The sequence below is a fragment of the Triticum aestivum genome, chromosome 3A, assembly GCF_018294505.1.
Source record: "Triticum aestivum cultivar Chinese Spring chromosome 3A, IWGSC CS RefSeq v2.1, whole genome shotgun sequence".
Lineage (NCBI taxonomy): Eukaryota > Viridiplantae > Streptophyta > Magnoliopsida > Poales > Poaceae > Triticum > Triticum aestivum.
In genome coordinates, this window is record NC_057800.1 from 612,770,675 (window position 1) to 612,793,123 (window position 22,449).

The following is a 22,449-nucleotide window of genomic DNA, read 5'->3' on the forward strand; positions in this document are numbered from 1 at the left end:
ATCACCAGTTTTCTTAAACTTTCCCCGAGGGCTTCTTTCACTGCTTCCTTCTGCTGCTGGTAATTTCTTGTACCTTGGGATAAATATGACACTGGGCAGGGTAGTGTGTAGTTCCTTCACACAAGAAACAAGTAACCTGCCTAGTTGGGCATTCTTCAGCTCGGTGATTTGCTTCACAATGAGGGCATCCATCCTTGTGTTCTTCATGGGTATGTCCTATATCTCCACATATCTTGCAGGCACAAGGTTCCTTCATCGGTTTATTACCGTGCTTTCGGATAAGATGGGATCCCAACAGAGTCTTCTTCAATGCCTCCCAGGTTTTTGCTCCATTACATCCTTGTATGTGATGCATTTTCCACCAGGTTGCAGCACTTTTTGTGAAGTACTGAAGAGCGTATTAAACCTCATTCTTCCTTGCAACAAAAATGCTCCTGAAGTGATTCTCCATGTTTTGAATCCATAGCTCTACCTCCAACTGAGTGATCGGTTCAGAGAATGCAAGTCCATCTTCATTCATCATCTATTGGGTCCAAGGGTTTTGGGATGAGATAAGAGGGATAGAGAGATACACACAATACACACAATATTGTTTTGAAAATAAGTTTTATTTGTGGCTATCGGGAAAAACATCAAACAATGACATCTCACAAATATCGCATCTAACGTGAGTCTACAACAGGGGTTTGGTCCTCTAAAGGTCATATAAATCTTGGAATATGTGAGTGTCTTCAAATTCTTCAATTCTTCAGAGGCTTCGACTGTTGTAACTTCAGTTCTTCTAGTGTATAGTGAAGTCTGATATCTTGTCGTTCTCGGAGTGGCTTCAGTTCATCCTCCGTGTGGTCCAAAGGGAACGGGGTTTTGTCTAACTAAAAAGGGAATGTTTGATAAAGCTCAGAAAAGAAGAGAGATAAAGGATCTTTTTGAAAATTAAGTTTTAGAGAAATCCTTTCCTATGGGCTTTCCAGTTTCTAGGGTCACGTCGTACAGTTAACATGTGCTCTGATACCATATCTGTAGCGACCCGACCTCAAACGGTCAAGATTCTGTGTATCTGTGCCATCCCTGGATCGGTATGCTGGCACACACAGTACATTCAATGTACTGACCTACAGGGCTGCAACGTCTTATGTTGCAGGGATTTTTCTACGACGAGTAAGAGTTACGTTGCAGGGTTACGGTCTACACTCAACTTGCCGATGGCATTGATGGGACTCCACACCCGATTGTTTGTTTCCGTTGAGACTTATGAGGTATATATCAGTTTTACGTTATTTATACATGTGATTGCACTTTGATATATACATTGACGTACTGTGTGTGCTAGCATACCAATCCAGGGATGGCACAGATACACAGAGGCTTGACCGTTTGAGGTCGGGTCTCTACATTAAATATGTAATTCTAATCACGATGAACTAGATGCAAAGGATAAATTTTTTGGTGGAACTCCAATTTCAACCAATTCCAATTCCAAGATCCAATATCATTGCATAGCAAACCATGCCAATGCTTTTCCCTTCAAAGATAAAGGGAAAACCTTCTTCTTAACTTCATCTTCGGGTAAACCTGCAAGCTTAAACAATCCACAAATTTGTTCCACATATATCAAGTGCATATCAGGATGTTTGGTTCCATCTCCTGCATAAGGATTAGCTAGCAGTTGTTCTATCATACCCGAAGGAATTTCATATTCAATATTTTCAGTAGGTGTAGTAGGTTGAGGGGTACCTAATTGTGGTTCCGGTCAAGGTGAAGATACCCTGAACAAACCCCTTAAAGGATTGTTTTCCATAGTAACAAGTGACAGTAAATTTCAGCACACTATATAAATGTTTCCTTACCAAATTCCACTTATCAAAGGCGCTTCACTCCCTGGCAACGACGCCAGAAAATAGCCTTGATGACCCACAAGTATAGGGGATCAATTATAGCTCTTTTCGATAAGTAAGAGTATCGAACTCAACGAGGAGCAGAAGGAAATGACAAGTGGTTTTCAGTAAGGTAATGTTTGCGAGTGCTGAAATTGTAAGTAAAAGAGTAGTTTGATAGCAAGATATTTTGTAATGAGCAAGTAATGATAATAATAGCAAAAGTGCAGCAAGGTAGCCCAATACTTTTGAGGCAAAGGACAGGCCAAAATGATGTATTATAATAGGCAAAGCGTTCTTGAGGGTACACGAGAATTTCATCTAGTCACTTTCATCATGTTTATTCAATTCGTGTTCGCTACTTTGATAATTTGATATATGTGTGGACGGGTCCTTAGATGTTGTTCTTACTTGAAAAAACCTCCTACTTATGATTAACCCCCTCGCAACCATCTACAACTATGAGAAAAGTATTAAAGATAAATCCTAACCATAGCATTAAACTTTTGGATCCAATCGGCCCCTTACGGAATAGCGCATAAACTAGGGTTTAAACTTTTGTCACTCTCAAAACCCATCATCTAATAATTAATCCACAATGCATTACCTTAGGCCCAAATATGGTGAAGTGTCATGTAGTCGACATTCACGTGACACCACTAAGGGAATCACAACATACATACTATCAATATGTCGAACATATATCAAGTTCACATGATTACTGGCAACATGATTTCTCCCGTGACCTTAAGAACAAAAGTAACTACTCACAAGTGATAAACATACTCAAGATTAGAGGGGTATTAAATAGAATAATGGATCTGAACATATAATCTTCCACCAAATAAACAATATATTAATCAACTACAAGATGTAATCAACACTCCTAGTCACCCACAAGCACCAATCTATAGTTCCGGTAACAAGATTGAACACAAGAGATGAAGTAGGGTTTGAGATGAGATGGTGCTGTTGAAGATGTTGATGGAGATGGTCCTCCCCAAGATGGGAGAGTTGTTGGTGATGATGAGGACGATGATTTCCCCCTCCGGGAGGGAAGTTCCCCCCGGCGGAATCGCTCCGCCGGAGGGCAAAAGTGCTCATGCCCAAGTTCCGCCTCGAGACAGCGGCGCTCCATCCCGGAAGTCCTCTCCTTATTTTTTTCTAGGTCAAAATGACTTATATACCAGAAGATGGGCACCGGAGGTGGGCCTGGGTGAGCACAACCCACCAGGGCACACCTGGGGGCCCAGGCGTGCCCTGGTGTCTTGTGCTCACCAGGATGGCCCCCTTTGGTACTTATTTGCTCCAATATTCTTCATATATTCCATAAAAATTCTCCGTGAAGTATCAGCTTATTTGGAGTTGTGCAGAATAGGTAGCCTGTCGTAGCATTTCCAGGTCCAGATTTCCAGCTGCCAGAATTCTCCCTCTTTGTGTGTACCTTGCAAATTATGAGAGAAAAGACATTAGGATTACTCCAAAAAGCATTATTATGCATAAAAACATCATAAATAACAGTAAGAAAACATGATGCAAAATGGACGTATCAACTCCCCCAAGCTTAGACCTCGTTTGTCCTCAAGTGAAAACCAAAATCGAAAAACATGTCCACATGCTTAGAGAGAGATGTGTCGATAAAAACAAAATACGAACATAGAAGCATCATGTAGATTATTATAACAACAACAAACTTAAACATAAGGCTTTTATCATAGAACTTTTATCATAGACTTCTCATGAATAAGTGACAATTCATCACACTATCGAAGTATAAAGCATAAACTCTATTAAAAACGAACAAACTATGTTCTCAGTCAAGTTTGCAACTACAATTCATCATCTTTTCAGGAAGGGTCACGTACCGGAGCCTTTAGGCAAGTCCACATACTCAACCATCATATAGTCTTCTACGATTGCTAACACTCACCGCATACATATGAGCAAAATGTTTCAACCGGACACATAGAAAGATAGGGGCTTATAGTTTCGCCTCCCAATGTATTCACCTGAAGGGTGACGTCAACAATAATAACTCATGCTACCCATATTCAACTGGACATAAGTGCCTAGATCTTTCCTCACCACATGATGCTTGCCCAAGGAGAAAAATAAAAAGGAATAGGGAGAAAACTTTGACTCTTTGCATAAAAGTAAGTACATAAAAGTAAAAGATAGGCCCTTCGCAGAGGGAAGTAGAGGTTGCCATGCACTTATTTGTTTGTATGCTCAACCCCTTAGTGCAAAAGAATGTCATGTTGTATTGCCCCTTGTGATGGCAACCTTTATTATGCAGTCTGTCGCTTTTATTCTTCACCATCACAAGTTCGTACAATGCTCAATTTTCTCTTACACTAAATGATCTCACACTTTTAGAAGCAATTTTTATTGCCTTATTGCACCGGTGACAACTTACTTGAGGGATCTTGCTCAATCCCTATGTAGGTATGGTGGACTCTTGAAAATAAGATCTGGGTTTAAGGGTTTTTGGATGCACAAGTAGTATCTCTACTAAGTGCAGAATTTTTTGCTAGAAAAGATAGGGGGCAAGCACCACATGTTAAAGGATCTATGACAATATGACTTCTATGTGAATATGAACAAACATAAATCATTAAGTTGTCTTCCTTGTCCAACATCAATAGTTCCGGCATATAATATTTTGATGGGGGCTCACAATAACAAAAGATTTCTAAGATAGTATATTTATATGTGAATCTTCTCTTCCCTTATAAATTCTTTCATGAGTTGCATCATTTACTAATGCAATGTTTGCTAATCTCTAATAAAATTTCCTACTTATACTTTTTCTTATGTGGTGTCATCACCTACCATAAGATTAGCATATGATCTTCTTAATTTATTTCCTTTCCTTTTATTTATTTCCTTCCTTTTAATGCAACATGAAAGTAAAGAAAGCAAAAATTCAAACTAGACTTTATTATATATCTCACACACGATTACAAGGATAGATCACTAAGCAAACTCTCAAAAATAAAGGATCGAACTAAACTTTTATTCATCTAAAGCAAAAGATAACTATGGATCAAACCGAAATAAGTAAAGGCAAAAGATAGTGGGGTTATACGATAACGAGGTACCTCCCCCAAGCTTGGCGGAAGCCAAGGGGAGTGCCCATACCCAATAGTCAATGTTATTTTGGTGACGAAGAAGAAGGTAGTGGTGGAGTAGAGGGTTTGTCCTTCCTCAGCTTATGCTTGAGGATGGAATTTTCCTCTTTCAGTTCACCGATCTCCTGCTCAAGCTCCAGTACCTTTTTGCATAAATCTTGCTTATTTTCCTGCAAAAGACGTACGGGTATAAACTCAACCTTAGGACTCTTTGCTTTGTTGGGGAGGCTTGACTTCTTGAACTCCACATGCATATCCCCTGGTTGAGGCAATGGGGCTTCATCCTCGTCTGAGCTCGTCTCCTCCTTCTCCTTAGGATAATAGTCTTCCTCTTCGTCCGAAGTCCAGCCATAGTGCTCCACATCCCCATAAGACTTGGGGTTTGTAGTAAAATCAGCCACATAGCTCTCACCCTCAGAGTCTTGGGATGACATATTTTCATATCTATCAGGAAAACAAGAAGAAAAGAAAACAGATGATTTCTCCGCGATACGGTGATCAATAGGTTCAGGGGGTATATAAAGATTTTTTATCTTGGGGGACAAGCAAATGGTAGAAAAACGGAGTCTGGAAGGTACCCGAGGTGGGCACAACCCACCTGGGCGCGCCTGGCTTGCGCGCCCTAGTGTCTTGTGCCCACCAGGGTGCACTTCCTGGACGTTTCTTAGTTTCCTAATTTTTGTTATATTCCAAAGCTGACAGAAAATATTTTGCAGATTTTTCGGAGTCCGTTTACTTACCGTATCACGTACCTCCTTATTTTCATGATTCTGGAGTGTTCTGGAAGGACTCTTTTATGTGTTCTTCCGGTGTCATAGTTTGGATAATATTACTTTCAACATTAATGGGCGTACCTGAGATATAACGTTTTATTCGTTGCTCATTAACAACCTTCAGGTTAGTACCTTCGGCATTATTTATTTTGAAAGCTCCAGACCGATAAATCTTCTCGATAACATAGGGTCCTTCCCATTTGAAGAGGAGTTTTCCTGCAAAGAATCTAAAATGAGAGTTGTACAAAAGAACATATTCTCCAACTTTAAACTCACGCTTTTGGATTCTTTTATCATGCCATCTTTTAACCTTTTCTTTAAATAACTTGGCATTTTCATAAGCTTGGGTTCTCCATTCATGTAATGAACTAATATCAAATAACCACTTTTCACCGGCAAGTTTGAAATCATAGTTGAGTTCTTTGATTGCCCAATATGCTTTATGTTCTAACTCAAGAGGCAAATGACATGCTGTTCCATAAACCATTTTATAAGGAGACATACCCATAAGATTTTTTATATGTTGTTCTATAAGCCCAAAGTGCATCATCTAATTTCTGAGACCAATTCTTCCGGGACCTATTGACAGTCTTTTGCAAGATTAATTTTATTTCTCTATTGCTAAGTTCAACTTGACCACTAGACCGAGGATGATAAGGTGATGCAATTCTATGGTTGACATCATACTTGGCAAGCATTTTACAGAAAGCACCATGAATAAAGTGTGAACCACCATCAGTCATTAAATATCTAGGGACTCCATACCTTGGGAAAATGACTTCCTTAAGCATTTTAATAGAGGTGTTGTGATCAGCACTACTGGTTGGAATAGCTTCTACCCACTTAGTAACATAATCAAAAGCAACCAAAATATGTGTATACCCATTAGAGGAACGAAAAGGTCCCATGTAATCAAATCCGCAAACATCAAATGGTTCAACAACGAGTGAATAATTCATAGAATTTCTTGACGCTTACCGATATTACCTATTCTTTGGCATTCATCACAAGATAATACGAACTTACGGGCATCCTTGAAGAGAGTAGGCCAATAAAATCCAGATTGCAATACCCTGTGAGCAGTTCTGTCTCCAGCAGGATGCCCTCCATAAGCTTCGGAATGACATTTCCGTTGGATTTGTCCATGTTCTTGCTCAGGTACACAACGCATAATAATACCATCCACTCATTCTTTATAAAGATGTGGGTCATCCCAAAAGTAATGTCTTAAATCATAGAAGATTTTTTTTCTTTTGTTGGTATGTAAAGCTAGGTGGTAAATATTAAGCAACAATGTAATTAGCATAGTCAGAATACCAAGGAGTGTTATGAGTAACATTTGTTGCAGCTAACTGCTCATCAGGAAAACTATCATCAATAGGTAGTGGGTCATCAAGCACATTTTCAAGCCAAGACAAGTTATCAGCTACGGGATTCTCAGCTCCTTTTCTATCAGTGATATGTAAATCAAATTCTTGTAGCAAGAGAACCCATCGAATAAGTCTAGGTTTAGCATCTTTCTTTTCCATATGATATTTTATAGCAGCATGATAGGTGTGAACAATAACTTTTGAATCAACAAAGTAAGATCTAAATTTATCACAAGAGGACACCACTGTTAGGAATTCGTTTTCAGTAGTAGCATAATTTCGTTGAGCACTGTCTAGAGTTTTACTAGCATAATGAATAACCTTCATTTTCTTATCAACTCTTTGTCCTAGAAAAGCACCAACAACATAATCACTAGCATCACACATAATTTCAAAAGGCAAGTTCCAATCAGGTGGTTGAACAATAGGTGCAGAAATTAAGTCTTTCTTGAGTGTTTTGGAGGCTTCTAAACAATCATCATCAAAAACAAAAGGAACATCTTTTTGCAAAAAGGTTTGTAAGAGGCCTAGAAATTTTAGAAAAGTCTTTGATAAATCTCCTATAGAAACCAGCATGACCTAGGAAACTACGAATACCTTTGATATCTTTAGGACATGGCATTTTCTCAATTGCATCAACCTTATCTTTGTCCACTTCAATACCTCTTTCAGAAATTTTATGACCCAAGACAATACCTTCATTAACCATAAAGTGGCACTTCTCCCAGTTCAAGACAAGATTTGTTTGTTCACATCTCTGCAAAACTCGATCAAGATTGCTTAAACAATCATCAAAAGACTTCCCATAAACAGAAAAATCATCCATGAAATACTCAATAATCTTTTCACAAACGTGAGAGAATATAGCAGTCATGCATCTTTCAAAGGTAGCAGGTGCATTGCATAAACCAAAAGGCATACGTCTATAAGCATAGGTTCCAAAGGGACAAGTGAAAGTGGCCTTTTCTTGACCAGGTTGAGAAATGGGTATTTGTGAGAAACCAGAGTAACCATAAAGGAAGCAAAAATGTGTGTGCTTAGATAATCTTTCTAGCATTTGATCAATAAAAGGCAGAGGGTAATGATCTTTCCTAGTTTCTTTATTTAATTTCCTAAAATAAATTACCATTCTATAGCCTATAACAATTCTTTGTGGAATGAGTTCATTCTTATCATTAGGAACAACAGTAATACCTCCTTTCTTAGGAACACTATGAATAGGACTTACCCATCTATTATCAGCTATAGGATAGGTTATACCTGCTTCCAGTAGTTTTAAAATTTCCATTCTTACCACTTCTTTCATTTTTGGATTTAACCGAAGTTGGCGATCAACAACGGGTTTAGCATCAGGTTCCATATTAATATTGTTCTGACATAGAGTGGGACTAATGACATTTAAATCATCAAGAGTATATCCAATAGCAGCTTAGTGCTTCATCAGAACTTTCAATAATCTTTCTTCTAAATGTTCTGAAAGGTTATCACTAATAATAACAGGATATATCTTCTTTTCATCAAGACAAGCATATTTCAAAGTGTCTGGCAATTGTTTTAATTCAAACACATGATCACCTTTAGGTGGAAGAGGACCTCCTAGAGTTTCAATAGGCAAATTGTGTTTAAGTAGAGGACGTTGTTCAAAGAAAATCTTATCTATTTCATTTCTTTCATGCATATGTAGATCATTTTCATGATCTAGCAAATATTGTTCTAGAGGATCTGTAGGAGGCACAACAATAGAAGCCAGACCAATTATTTCATCCTTACTAGGCAATTCCTTTTCATAAAGTTTTCTACTAAACTTGGAAAAATTAAACTCATGAGACTCATCACCAAAACTAACACCGACAATTTGTTTCTCACAATCTATCTTTGTCGGGGATGCTGATTCCACCAACACCTATGGGGACAGGGCCCCTTTCGGTTCGGTGGGGGGCGGAGGTCGCACAAAGAGCGGATCGAGGCGGTACACGCGAGCGGTTTTTACCCAGCTTCGGGCCGCACGGATGCGTAAAACCCTACTGCTGCTTGTTTGTGTGTATTGAATTCTTGCTCAGGAGCGACGGACGCTGCCAGACTGAGCGTGAGAGTGTTCCTGGTGTTGAATGAGCCGAACTGGCCGAACTCGCTGAACCTCCTCCCCCCCTTCTATGTTGCGCCTGGGCCTCCTTTTATACTCTCAAGGGGTCACCGACAGGGGGCAACATAGAGAAGAAGGGTAAAAATGGAAAAGGATGCGGTAGGTGCAGCTACCGCTACTGTGGATACAGTGCACCCTACCTAACTCTGACGGCAGGGGACAAGGGCATTAAATGCCTGTCTGAGTTTCTTAAACAGCAAAAAGTGACTGTTAGGAGCGCCACCGTTTGCCACGATGGCCTTCTCTTCATCCCCGCTTGCCACCTCGCACCCCTAGCTGCACAGCCTCCTGCCACGTGTGTTTGGGAGAGTCCTAGAGCGACACGTTAGCAGGTGCGCTGGAGCGCAGGCACGAAGTGGGGGTTTCCCGCGGCAAGCTCCTTGCCGCGGTCGTCGTCTTGTCGTGTTTGGGAGCTTGTCGCTCACCGGGCCTTGCCGGGCCGCAGGACGCGTCACGGCAAGCTTCCTTGGTATGCCTTGAGTGGCCTTCCCGGCAAGCTCCTCTTGCCGGGGTCTTGTCTCTTCCTGGCAAGCTCCTCTTGCCGGGGCCTGGGTTGGCCTTCCCGGCAAGCTCCTCTTGCCGGGGTCTTGTCTCTTCCCGGCAAGCTCCTCTTGCCGGGGCCTGGGTTGGCCTTCCCGGCAAGCTCCTCTTGCCGGGGTCTTGTCTCTTCCCGGCAAGCTCCTCTTGCCGGGGCCTGGGTTTGAGTACTTTGTTCTTGAATGGTCTTCAAGGGAGCCACGGAGGGTCTTGGCGGTCACCCGACAAGCCTTGCCGCGGGATGCTGCGACTGCCCGTGCACAAGTTCGGGGTACTAGGGTACCCCTACTCTAGTACACCGACAGGAGCCCCCGGGCCTGGGCCGTACACGGTGCCGAGCGCTGTTGGGCCAGGCCCAAAACAGTGCACAGGCACGCGCGGCCTAGGTCACGCCGCATATCTCTCCGCTCCCACCGCGCACGCCCAGAACGGCACGCGTCAAACGCGGCGTCGTGGGAGAGATCGTGGGAGGTTGTTTATTTGGAAGGCCGAAACGTCCGCCCCGTCCCTCTTTATAAGGAGAGGAAACAGGGGCATCTCCTCCATCTTCGTCATTCGCTGTTGCAATCTCCGAAACCTCCGCCGCCCTCCTCCGCTTCCAAAGTCAAAAGAGAGCAGCGCTCCGCTCCCGTCGCCGCCGCCACTACCAGCGCCGTCGATCTCCCCCCACCGCCTTCGCCATGGCTCCGAAGCCCGGAAAGGGGAAGGCCGCGAAAGCTGTGAAGTCGACCGAAGCGCAGCGGCTTGAGGCGCTGCCGAAAGAGCGGGCCATCTTCCTCCCCGAGCTCTCCGCAAAGGATCTGAGGGAGTGGTATTATCTCTTCTGGTCGATGGAGACGCGGGCGCATCCGCGCACGAAGGTACTCTCCGCCGTCGCCTCGCAAGCAGCTCCAGTTGGCGGATATCCTTTCTTTGCCGTGTTCTCCTATTGCGGGCTCTACCCGCCATTCTCTGATTTCTTATGTGATATCATGAACACCTACGGGCTCCACCTCCTTGATTTTACCCCCAACGCCGTTCTGACCATGGTAGTCTTCGCCCATCTATGCGAGAACTTTGTCGGAGTCCACCCCAACGTAGCTCTCTTCCGCCATTTCTTTATGCCTCGTGTCGAGAGAGGGGAACCTCTCGCCGGCGGGATCGCCTGGGTCTCGCGGGCCGGCAATAAGGAGACCTATCTGGAGGGGGAGCTCCGCAGCAAGTGGGACGAGTGGAGAGCAGATTGGTGCTGGGTTGTAGAAGAGAGCCCGCAGCCGTTCACCGCCTTGCGCCAAGCCCCAACAGTGCGAGGCAATGATTGGAGCGCCCTGTCCGCGGACGATGACAAGTTGACGATCGCCACCACCCGGATCTTGCGCCTCAGGCTCACCGGGTTGACTGTAGGAGCTGTCGGTGCAGATTTCCTCCGCCGCCGCATCACCCCTCTGCAGGCGAAGGGGAGACCCGCCTGGGAATTTGGAGGCCCGGCGGACATCATGAGGTTGCGCCCAGGCCTCAACTTCAATTTTACCGTCATAGAATTGGACGGCATACTTAAGTAAATATTCAAGCACGACCCGCAGCATCCCGAGTGGTTCAGGTTCCCGGCAGGCGTCGTGCCTGTGTGTAACAACTCCTCGCGCGACCGCATCTGCGCAATGATGCCACTGTGTGATTCGCACGGGATCGCTCCAACTTGGCAAGAGCCCGCCGGCGACGTTGTGCAGCAGTTCTTCGACAGCCTAGTGGAGGTGGCGGTCAATGCTGACGAGAAGAAACTCCTCACCCGCGACACCACTGATCGAGAGATGGAGTGCATCGCCACCAGGGCGGAAGAGGCGGCGGCAGCCGCAGCCGCTGGCGAATTTGGGTTCACGATGGAGGAAGCGGACGTGGCATCGGTGATGAGTCTTGCTGAGCGGGAGTGGCCCGAAGACGAAGAAGAGCTTGCCGCGCCCGACGCCGAGTTGAGTGAGCTCGCCGAGGGTGCGAGCGGCCCGCCATCTCCGGGGAGCTTGCCGGAAACAGGGCCCGGAACGCAGCCCCCAGTGCAGCCGAGAAGGCGCCTCCGCAGGGTCGGGGACGCAGCAGGGGGGCAAGCTGGTCAACAGCCACAGCACCGCGCGACGCGCTCCGCCGCGGCAAGTACGGTTGCCGCGGGTGCGCCTCCCGCAGCAGTGGCAACTGGGGCGGGGACATCTCGGGCTGGCGCCACAGTCCCCACCAAGCGGCCAAGGGATCCCACCCCTCCACCTCGTCGCGCCGGAAGTGGGCCGAACTTCGACCTCTCCGCGCTCAGCTCCGACGAGGAGGAAGAAGAAGAAGAGTAAGATTCCCTTGCTTGTTCTTGTAGTTCTTCAACTTGCTGATCTTGTCTTGCATCGGATCTGATCCACCCTGAGCTCTTCTTTACAGGACTCTGGCCCAGAGGGCGGCGAAGAGGGCCAAGGCTCAGGTGGTGGTCATCGAGGACGAGCCTACCGCGACGACAGGAGGCGCGCCCGAGACCACCCTGCCGGATCCGGTCATCACTTCGCAGAGCAGCCCCCAGCGCAGCCCCCAGCGTAAGCATATGGTTTACTTTCTGCTTCTGGGTGCGCGTGGTTGCTCTTTTCCTTTGTTGACATCTGATCACTGGTTTGTTTGTGCAGGAGCAGAACAGCTTCATCAGGAGGGCGTGGTGATCTCCTCCAACTCGTCGTCTGCTTCGACTACGCCGCCAAGGGCGGACTCCCCGGCAAGGGAGCGTCCTCCGGTAAGGGAGGAGCCTCCGGCAAGGGAGGAGTCTCCGGCAAGGGACAGCGCTAACGATCCGCCGGTGGTGGAGGTCACGGCGGCAGATCCTAGCACATGTAGCCCTTCTTGCCCGAAACTTTCCTTATAGTCTTCTGCTGATTTCTCTTCTCGAACACTTGTTTGATTTCTCCTTCTTCTTTGGTCGTCAGACCCACCCTCCATGGATCCGATGGAGACCGAGGCGGGCGGCGAGGAGGACGCGCGCGGCAATACTGATGATGCCGCGGCCACCGAAGAAGGAGCCGGCGCTGACGTGCCCGCCGGCGAAGAGGCCGCCAAGACTGCTGCCGAAGAAGCTGGCGGGGGATCTGGCGATCGCACTGACAGCCCTGAGGCCGCAGGAGCGCCAGGCGCTGCACCGACCGCCGATCCCTCCGCCGCTGCCTCGACGTCAGGTTCCGAGGAGCCCCAGCCCGGCGCCTATCTGAAGGCCGGCGAGGGCATCTTCATCAAGCTCCCCTGGGCATCCAGCTCCAGGGCGCCAATGGAAGGAGAAGCTCTGGATGGGGAGGTGCTTGCCTCCGCCGGGTTGTCGATCATCGACGCGCCGGGAAGCAGCAGTGAAGAGCCCGAGGAGGAGCGGCTGCTGCGGAGGCTGCTGGCGCTCTACCGCGCCCGTCAAGTCAAGTTGGAGTCCCGGGAAGCGCTTGCCGCGAGGGCGAGCGTGGACATAGAGAAGCGTGCGGAGGAGCTCCGGGGTCTTCGCCAAGAAACTCTCCGGGCCTTGGCGGAGGAGCGGGAGCAGCTTGCTGAGGAGCGGAAGGCCTTCCTCCTCGAGAAGGCCGAAGCTGAAGAGCACCAGCGGCTCACCGGCGAGAAGCTGTACGCGCGAGAAGGCGAGCTGACTCAGCGGAAAGTGAACCTCGACAGCCACGAAGAGGAGCTTGCCGCGCGCGAGCGGGCACTTGGCGGGACGCTCCAAGAGGCAAAGGATACGGCTGCGGCTGTCGAGGCCGCCAAGAAAGAATTGGAGGCAAAGGTGGCGCAGCTAGAAACTGATCTGAAGGTTGGTGGCGAAGAGCTTGCCGCCCTCAAGCTAGAGCGCGAGAAGGAAGCCCTTGCCCACGGTGAGCTGCAGGGCCGACTCGCCGAGAGGGGAAAGGAATTGAGCGCCGCCAATGATTCCAACGCTGATCTGACGCTGAAGCTGGCCACCTTGACGGAGACGTTGGACAGCGCCAGGAAACGGGAGGCAGACTTGAAGAAGGACATCGAGGCCAACGAGGCGCTGCTAGCGAGGGCCGCCGAAACCCAGAATCTTCTCAGAGATACTGTGGAGCTCTGGACGGAGGGCCTCGTGGACATTGCTGCAGTTATCGAAGAGGAGCTGGTGCAATTGGGGGTGGAAGGCTTCGGGTACTCCTCCGACGAGAACCTCCAACCCAGTGCCAAGCTCACTCTGTTCTTCAAGGGCGTGGCGGCGGCGCTCCAGCAACTCCGGGAACGGATCCCAAAGCAGTTGGCCGACGAGTCACGCTCGATTTGTGCCGGAGTTCTGGAGAAGGTGCTGGTGAAGGTGGCCTTCCGCAATCCGGGCCTCAACCTCACCAACGTCCTCAAGAAGCTGCCGGCGGACGCTGATCTTGACGCACTTAAGGCCCTCGTCGCACCCATTGTGGACAGGGTGAACGAGGTCAAAAGGGTTGACGGCGGTCGCATAGATTAGGCCGTCCGTTTTCTTCTTTTCTTGTCGCTGCCAGTCATTTCATGGGAACACTTTATTAGAGGCACGACGAGTTATTTTTGTAATATAACTCTATCTTAGGCAAAAAATTGCTGTGTTAATTCCTCTACTCGACTCTTGGCTTTGTATGGTTCTGCCCTACGCTTTCTAGGGAAACTTGCCGGCGCAGGTACCCTTGCCGCGAGCGCCGAGTGCGGAACTTCAGCAGCCTGCTGGCGGGGTCGCTACCGACAAGCAACCTTCTCGCAACTAGTTGTAGCTCACTTAAGTTGTTGAGCGGGCTCGAAACAACGTAAGGGCGCTAGCGGCTCACTTAAGTTGCTGAGCGGACTCGAAGCAAAGTAAGGGCGCTAGCAGCTCACTTAAGTTGTTGAACGGACTCAAAACAAAGTAAAGGCGCAACTAGCTATGAGTTGGTTCCTCCGCGCACAGGTTTTCCATACAAAGCACGGTCGTTCAAGGAAAATAACTCGAAATCTTAAAAAAAAGATTGCTCAAGCTTTGGCAACTTAGCTTTTTTTTGTCGTCTGCTTCCCGGCAAGGAGAAACTTTCTTGAACGGCCTGGTCCACACCATTATCTTCTCCTTTCCTCCCCGGTAAACCTTGTGGGCGAGGGAACCTTCCTTCTTTTGAGAGAGAAACAGAGAGATAAAGTAATGATATGGAGCCTTGGGCTCGTTATTGCTTACCGGGGTCTAGTGCTGCACAAAGTGTCAGATAACATATGCGAAAAAGGATTATAGCATAAAAAACTGACAAGATGTGCGGGGCACATGAGCTTTACTGGTGCACGGGGTCTGCGCCCGGCTTTGTACAAAGGATTACATGCAACAGTGGCAAGACTTGTACAAAAGGTGGTTGCCGGAAAAGCTTCCGGCAACCGCGCCTTACGGGTAAAACTTACGAAGATGTTCAATGTTCCAGGAGTTGCTCACCGGAATGCCATCTTCGGTCTCAAGGCAGACAACACCGGGCCTAGTGACTCGTTTCACCCGATAAGGGCCTTCCCACTTCGGCGTCAACTTGTTGGAATTCTTGGCGGACTGAACGCGCCGAAGAACAAGTTCGCCTTCCTCGAAGCTCCTGGCTTTAACTTTGCGGCTATGGTAGCGACGCAAAGCTTGCTGGTAGCGAGCGGCTCGCACAGCAGCCTGGAGACGGTCTTCCTCAAGGAGCAGCGCGTCATCTTGCCGCAGCTGCTCTTGCTCGAGCTCATCATAAGCGAGCACTCGAGGTGACCCGTAAACGAGTTCCGTGGGGAGAACTGCCTCTGCTCCATAGACTAGAGCAAAGGATGTCTGGCCAGTGGCTCGATTTGGCGTCGTCCTGATCGACCAAAGAACCACCGGCAGCTCCTCGATCCAGTTTCTTCCGCACTTGTGCAGCCTGTCGAAAGTTCTGGTCTTGAGGCCTCGCAGCACTTCAGCATTTGCCCTCTCCGCTTGACCGTTGCTTCTCGGGTGAGCAACAGAAGCGAAGCAGACCTTGGCGCCAAGATCTTGGACATACTGCATGAAGGTGCGGCTCGTAAATTGCATGCCTTTGTCGGTGATGATCCTGTTAGGAACCCCGAAACGGCAAACAATCGACCTAAAGAACTTGACTGCTGACTATGCTGTCACCTTCCTCACTGGTTCCACTTCCGGCCACTTTGTGAACTTGTCGACTGCAACGTACAAGAACTCAAAGCCCCCGACAGCTCGGGGGAAGGGGCCGAGGATGTCGAGCCCCCAGACTGAAAATGGCCAGGATAAAGGGATCGTCTGGAGAGCTTGAGCTGGCTGGTGTATCTGCTTGGAATGGAACTGGCACGCTTCACACTTGGTTACTTGTGCAGTTGCATCCTGGAGGGCTGTCGGCCAGAAGAAGCCTTGTCGGAATGCTTTGCCGACAAGCGCTCTTGCGCCAATGTGGTGACCACATATGCCTCCATGTATCTCTGCCAACAGCTGTTGTCCATCTTCCCGGCGAATGCACTTCAATTTCACACCGTTGAGTCTTATTCTGTACAGTGTGTTGTCGACAAACTTGTACATACTTGACTGCTGGGCTACTCTTTCAGCTTCTTCTTGCTCTTCGGGAAGCTCTCCTGTCTGAAGGAAATGGACAATCTGCTGCGCCCATGCTGGAGCTTGTGGCTCGACAACAAGGACTAAAGGCGTATCTGTTGCTGCGGGAACATCCGCTTCTACGGCAAGAACCTGCGGCTCTGCCGGAGCGTGATATTCCCCGGCAAGCTTGCTGGAGCAAAACTTGTCGGGAGCGTTTGCTTCAACGGAACAAACCAAGAGGTTCGCCGGAGTAGACTGCTCCTCAGCACTCTTGGCGTCGATCTTGGGGACCTTCTTGGCGGCGGCTTCGGGAAGCTCTGCCGGAAAGTAGTCACCAGAAACCAACTTCCTCTTCTTATTCTGTCCAGTTGATGGTGTCACGGATGGTTGAGTCAGCTTGAGCACAAAGATCCCTGGTTCCACAGGTAACTTTAGTGCAGCGCACTTTGACAGGCCATCAGCAATGTCGTTCTGAGCTCGCGGAACGTGTTCCATTTGCAGGCCGTCAAAGTGTGCTTCTAGCTTCCTCACTTCATCAACATAAGCTTCCATCAATGGACTCTGGTAGTTCTTGTTCAGTTGGCGGACGACAAGTTGCGAGTCACCTCTTACAATGAGTTTCTTGATCCCAAGGTCGGCTGCGATTCTGAGGCCGGCAAGCAAACCCTCATACTCTGCAGTATTGTTCGTTGCTTGCTCCTTGGGAAAGTGCATCTGGACTACGTACTTGAGGTGCTCTCCGGTGGGTGCGATAAGCAGCACGCCAGCACCGGCGCCTTCTTGGCGGGCACCTTCTTGGTCTCGGGTGGAGCTGCCATCGTCTTCTTGCACTTGCCGGTGGAGCTCGATGGTGCGTCCTCGACGGTAGCGCAGCACTCCGAAGAGGTGCGCTTGCCGGAGTGGGCATCAGAGCTCTTGCCGGACTTCGTCTTCTTCTTCCCCCCGGGAGCTTCGGCGGCAAGTATGTTGTGATCAGTTGCGGCTGCCGCTTCCCGGTAGATTTTGTCGGCGCAGATAAGGGCATCCTTCTTGTCACCGGGGACAGAGATGACACTTATCGGGCTTGGCACCTTGAGGATGTTGTATGCATAGTGAGAGGCTGCCATGAACTTGGCGAGCGCTGGACGGCCACGGATCCCATTGTAGGGCAATGGAAAATCAGCAACGTCAAATGTGACCCTCTCAGTTCTGAAATTCATCTCACTGCCAAATGTGACCGGCAGCGTGATCTTTCCCTTCGGCTTGCTTCTTCCCGGGCTGATTCCTTGGAATGTGCCGGTCTCCTCGAGCTCGCTGTCAGGGATCTGGAGTTTCTGAAGGACCGTGGAGGAGATCAGATTCAAGCCGGCCCCACCGTCAACTAGCATCTTCGTGACCTGGAGGTTGCGGATAGTTGGTGAAACCAACATCGGCAAGCACCCGACCGCAGTTATGCGATCAGGGTGATCCTCAATGTCGAAGATGATAGGCGTGCTGGACCATTTCAGAGGCTTGCGTGACTCTAAGGATGGCTCTGCTGCATTCACTTCCCGCATCCACTGCTTGAGTTGGCGGTGCGAAGTATGCAGAGAAGCACCACCGTCAACGCACATGACCTCTGTGGCTTTCTGAAATTCCTGTTCGTCGGCCTCGTCATCATCCATGTCTTCGTCATCGTCGTCATCTTCATCCTTGTCACAGCCGCGGGGAGGTCTGTCTCCTTGCCGCTGCTTGGCCTTGCCGCGGCGTCCTCCTCGGCCGAGACGTTTCTTGCCGGATCCACCAGCACCTTCCTGGGCGTTCTCCCTGTCGCGCCGCTCGTACTCAGCTTTCTGTAGCTCAACGAGCTGCTCAACCTTCTTGCAATTCTGGAGATCGTGACCCCTGGTGCGATGGATCTTACAATACTGCTTGCCGGAGCCGTCCTGCTTGTCGGCGGCCGCCACAGGCTGGGCCTCCTTGTCGGAGCCACCAGCTTTAGCTTCCTTGGCGCCACCTCCGTTGCCGGTCTGCTCGACAGCTAGCACTTCCTTGCCCTTTTTCCTTCTGTTGTTCTGCCGCCAGCCCTTCCTTGTCGGGGCGGCATCCTCACTGTCAGATCCTCCTGCTCCTGTATCCTCTCCGGGGAGCCTCCTCCCCTCTTCAGCGCGTGCACACTTGTCGGCCAGGGCATAAAGCTCACTGACGTCTCTGATCTTGCACATCGCCATCTCCTCCCTCATCCTTCGGTTTCGCACGTTCTGATGGAACGCGCTAATGATCGCGGAGGGGTGGACGTCTGGGATGTTGTGCTGTACACGGCTGAATCTTTGAATGTACTTGCGCAGTGGCTCTCCTTCCTTCTGGGCGAGCAGATGAAGATCGCTTTCTTGGCCATGCGGTTTGTGGCCGCCTGTAAAGGCGCCGACAAACTGATGGCACAGATCAGCCTAGGAGGATATGGAGTTGTCCGGCAAGTGCATGAGCCAGGATCTGACATTGGGCTTGAGTACCAGTGGGAAGTAGTTGGCAAGGATCTTGTCGTCCCGTCCCCCGGCAGCCTGCACCGCGATGGTGTAGATGCTGAGAAACTCCGACGGATGCGTCTTGCCGTCGTACTTCTCTGGTACGTCTGGTTTGAAATTCTTTGTGCTGGGCCACTGGACTTGCCGCAGCTCACGGGTGAATGCAGGACAACCTACCGCGCACGGCAGATCGCCTGGTTCCCCTGGCGCATGCATGTCAACAGAGGGCCCAGCGCGCTTGTCGGATTGACGTCGCGCTTCTTTTTGGCGCTCGATGCGGGTTCGAGCGTCTTCTTGTTGTCGTTCATGGAGAACTTGGCGCTGGTCGCGACGAGCTCGTGGGTCCGACGACGCGGTGGAGCCGCTGTCGAGGTGGACCCGGCGAGTCGGCGACTTTGGCCTTCGTAGTGGAGAGTGCATGGAAGTCGCACCTCCCCCGGTCTTGTTGCCATCGGCTCGCGTCCGGCTGTCCTGCCGCGGCAGCGAGGCGCTTGGTTGTCGCGCAGTGTCGCCTTTGGCGAAGCCGATGAGGCTCTGGATAGCGGCCCTCCATTCGTCGGTCTTGTCCGCAGTCGGAGGATAATCCAGGAGTAGCTGGGCCCGCGCCAAGGCTTCCGCCGGCGTGGTGGGCGGCAGCGGTGAACGGTGCGAGGAGCGGGACATGCTCGGACTCCTAACCAAGTTAGAAGGAGCAGTGTTCCGTCCAGGCGACCGCACCTCACAGGGGCCAGCATGCTGGCGTGCATGTTGGTCTTGAACGCCACGCGAACCACCAGCTTGATCTTGGGCCAGCGGACGTATGGTGATGCGAACGCTATGACGCTGCTGGTCCCGCGCCTCCTGAGATGGGTGCGGTGGGCGTATGGACGCCGAGGTCTGCGAGGCCTTGTCCTTGGACTTGGCAGCGCTGTGGGCACCCTCGTCGATGTCCATTCTTCCGCCAGCGTCCACTCCACCGTCCGCTTGCTCCGGAGGCGGTGGAAGCGACGCAGACGGGGCTGTTGCCCCCGAAGCCTTCTTCTTCGGTGGCATGTCGGTGAAGACGATGAAGATTTAGCTCGCATGCACGCCGGATCGGGTTCGCACGATCTCGACGCCCCCCTACCTGGCGCGCCAGAGATGTCGGGGATGCTGATTCCACCAACACCTATGGGGACAGGGCCCCTTTCGGTTTGGCGGGGGGCGGAGGTCGCACAAAGAGCGGATCGAGGCGGTACACGCGAGCGGTTTTTACCCAGCTTCGGGCCGCACGGATGCGTAAAACCCTACTGCTGCTTGTTTGTGTGTATTGAATTCTTGCTCAGGAGCGACGGACGCTGCCAGACTGAGCGTGAGAGTGTTCCTGGTATTGAATGAGCCGAACTGGCCGAACTCGCTGAACCTCCTCCCCGCCTTCTACGTTGCGCCTGGGCCTCCTTTTATACTCTCAAGGGGTCACCGACAGGGGGCAACGTAGAGAAGAAGGGTAAAAATGGAAAAGGATGCGGTAGGTGCAGCTACCGCTACTGTGGATACAGTGCACCCTACCTAACTCTAACGGCAGGGGACAAGGGCATTAAATGCCTGTCTGAGTTGCTTAAACAGTGCAAAAAGTGACTGTTAGGAGCGCCACCGTTTGCCACGATGGCCTTCTCTTCATCCCCGCTTGCCACCTCGCACCCCTAGCCGCACAGCCTCCTGCCACGTGTGTTTGGGAGAGTCCTAGAGCGACACGTTAGCAGGTGCGCTGGAGCGCAGGCACGAAGTGGTGGTTTCCCGCGGCAAGCTCCTTGCCGCGGTCGTCGTCTTGTCGTGTTTGGGAGCTTGTCGCTCACCGGGCCTTGCCGGGCCGCAGGACGCGTCACGGCAAGCTTCCTTGGTATGCCTTGAGTGGCCTTCCCAGCAAGCTCCTCTTGCCGGGGTCTTGTCTCTTCCCGGCAAGCTCCTCTTGCCGGGGCCTGGGTTGGCCTTCCCGGCAAGCTCCTCTTGCCGGGGTCTTGTCTCTTCCCGGCAAGCTCCTCTTGCCGGGGCCTGGGTTGGCCTTCCCGGCAAGCTCCTCTTGCCGGGGTCTTGTCTCTTCCCGGCAAGCTCCTCTTGCCGGGGCCTGGGTTTGAGTACTTTGTTCTTGAATGGTCTTCAAGGGAGCCACGGAGGGTCTTGGCGGTCACCCGGCAAGCCTTGCCGCGGGATTCTGCGACTGCCCGTGCACAAGTTCGGGGTACTAGGGTACCCCTACTCTAGTACACCGACAATCTTAGCATTAACGGTGCTCAAGAAAGGTCTACCAAAGATAATGGGCCAAAAGTCATCTTGTGGGGTACCAAGAACAATAAAATCAGTAGGGTATTTTATTTTCCCACACAAGACTTCAACATCTCTAACAATCCCAATTGGTGATATAGTGTCTCTATTAGCAAGTTCAGTAGTAACATCAATGTCTTCTATCTTTGTGAGTGCTATGTCATTCATAATTTCTTGATATAACGAATAGGGAATAACACTCATGCTAGCACCTATGTCACATAAACCATGATAACATTGATCTTCTATTTTAACTGAGACAACAGGCATGCCAACAACAGGTCAATGTTTATCCTTTTTATCAGGTTTTGGCAATTCTAGTAGCTTCTTCACAGAAGTAAATAATGTGCCCATCTATATTTTCTTCCAGGAGATCCTTAACCATAGCAACACTAGGTTCTACTTTAATTTGTTCATCAGGTTTAGGTGTGCAAATATAACGTTTGTTGACGACAGTTGAAACTTTAGCATGTTCCTTTATCCTAACAGGGAAAGGTGGTTTCTCAATATAAGCAGTAGGAACAACTGAATCAACATTATAAAGTATAGTTTCTTGTTTATCTAGTACTGGTTCTTTAATTTCTTCTTTAATAGGTGGATGACATTTAAACCACTTCTCTTTAGGGAGATCAACATGAGTAGCAAATGATTCACAAAAGGAGGCTACTATCTCAGAGTCAAGTCCATATTGAGTGCTAAACTTTTTAAAAGCATCGGTATTCATAAAAGATTTAACACAATCATACTTAAGCTTAATACCTGACTCTTTACCTTCGTCGAGTTCCCAATCTTCAGAGTTGCGTTTAATTCTTTCCAACAGATCCCATCGGAACTCAATAGTCTTCTTCATAAATGAACCAGTACAAGAAGTATCGAGCATGGATTGATCATCACAAGAAACCCGAGCATAAAAATTTCAAATAATAATTTCTCTTGAGAGCCCATGATTGGAGCATGAATGTAACATTGACTTAAGCTTCCCCCATGCTAGAGCGATACTTTCTCCTTCACGAGGCCAAAAATTATATATGTAATTCCGATCACGATGAACTAGAGGCATGGGATATATTTTTTGGTGGAACTCCAATTTCAATCGATTCCAATTCCAATATCCAATATCATCGCATAGCCTAAACCATGCCAATGCTTTTCCCTTCCAAGATAAAGGGAAAACCTTCTTCTTAACTTCATCTCTGGGTAAACCTGCAAGCTTAAACAATCCACAAATTTGTTCCACATATATCAAGTGCATATTAGGATGTTCGGTTCCATCCCCTGCATAAGGATTAGCTAGCAGTTGTTCTATCATACCCGAAGGAATTTTATATTAAATATTTTTAGTAGGTG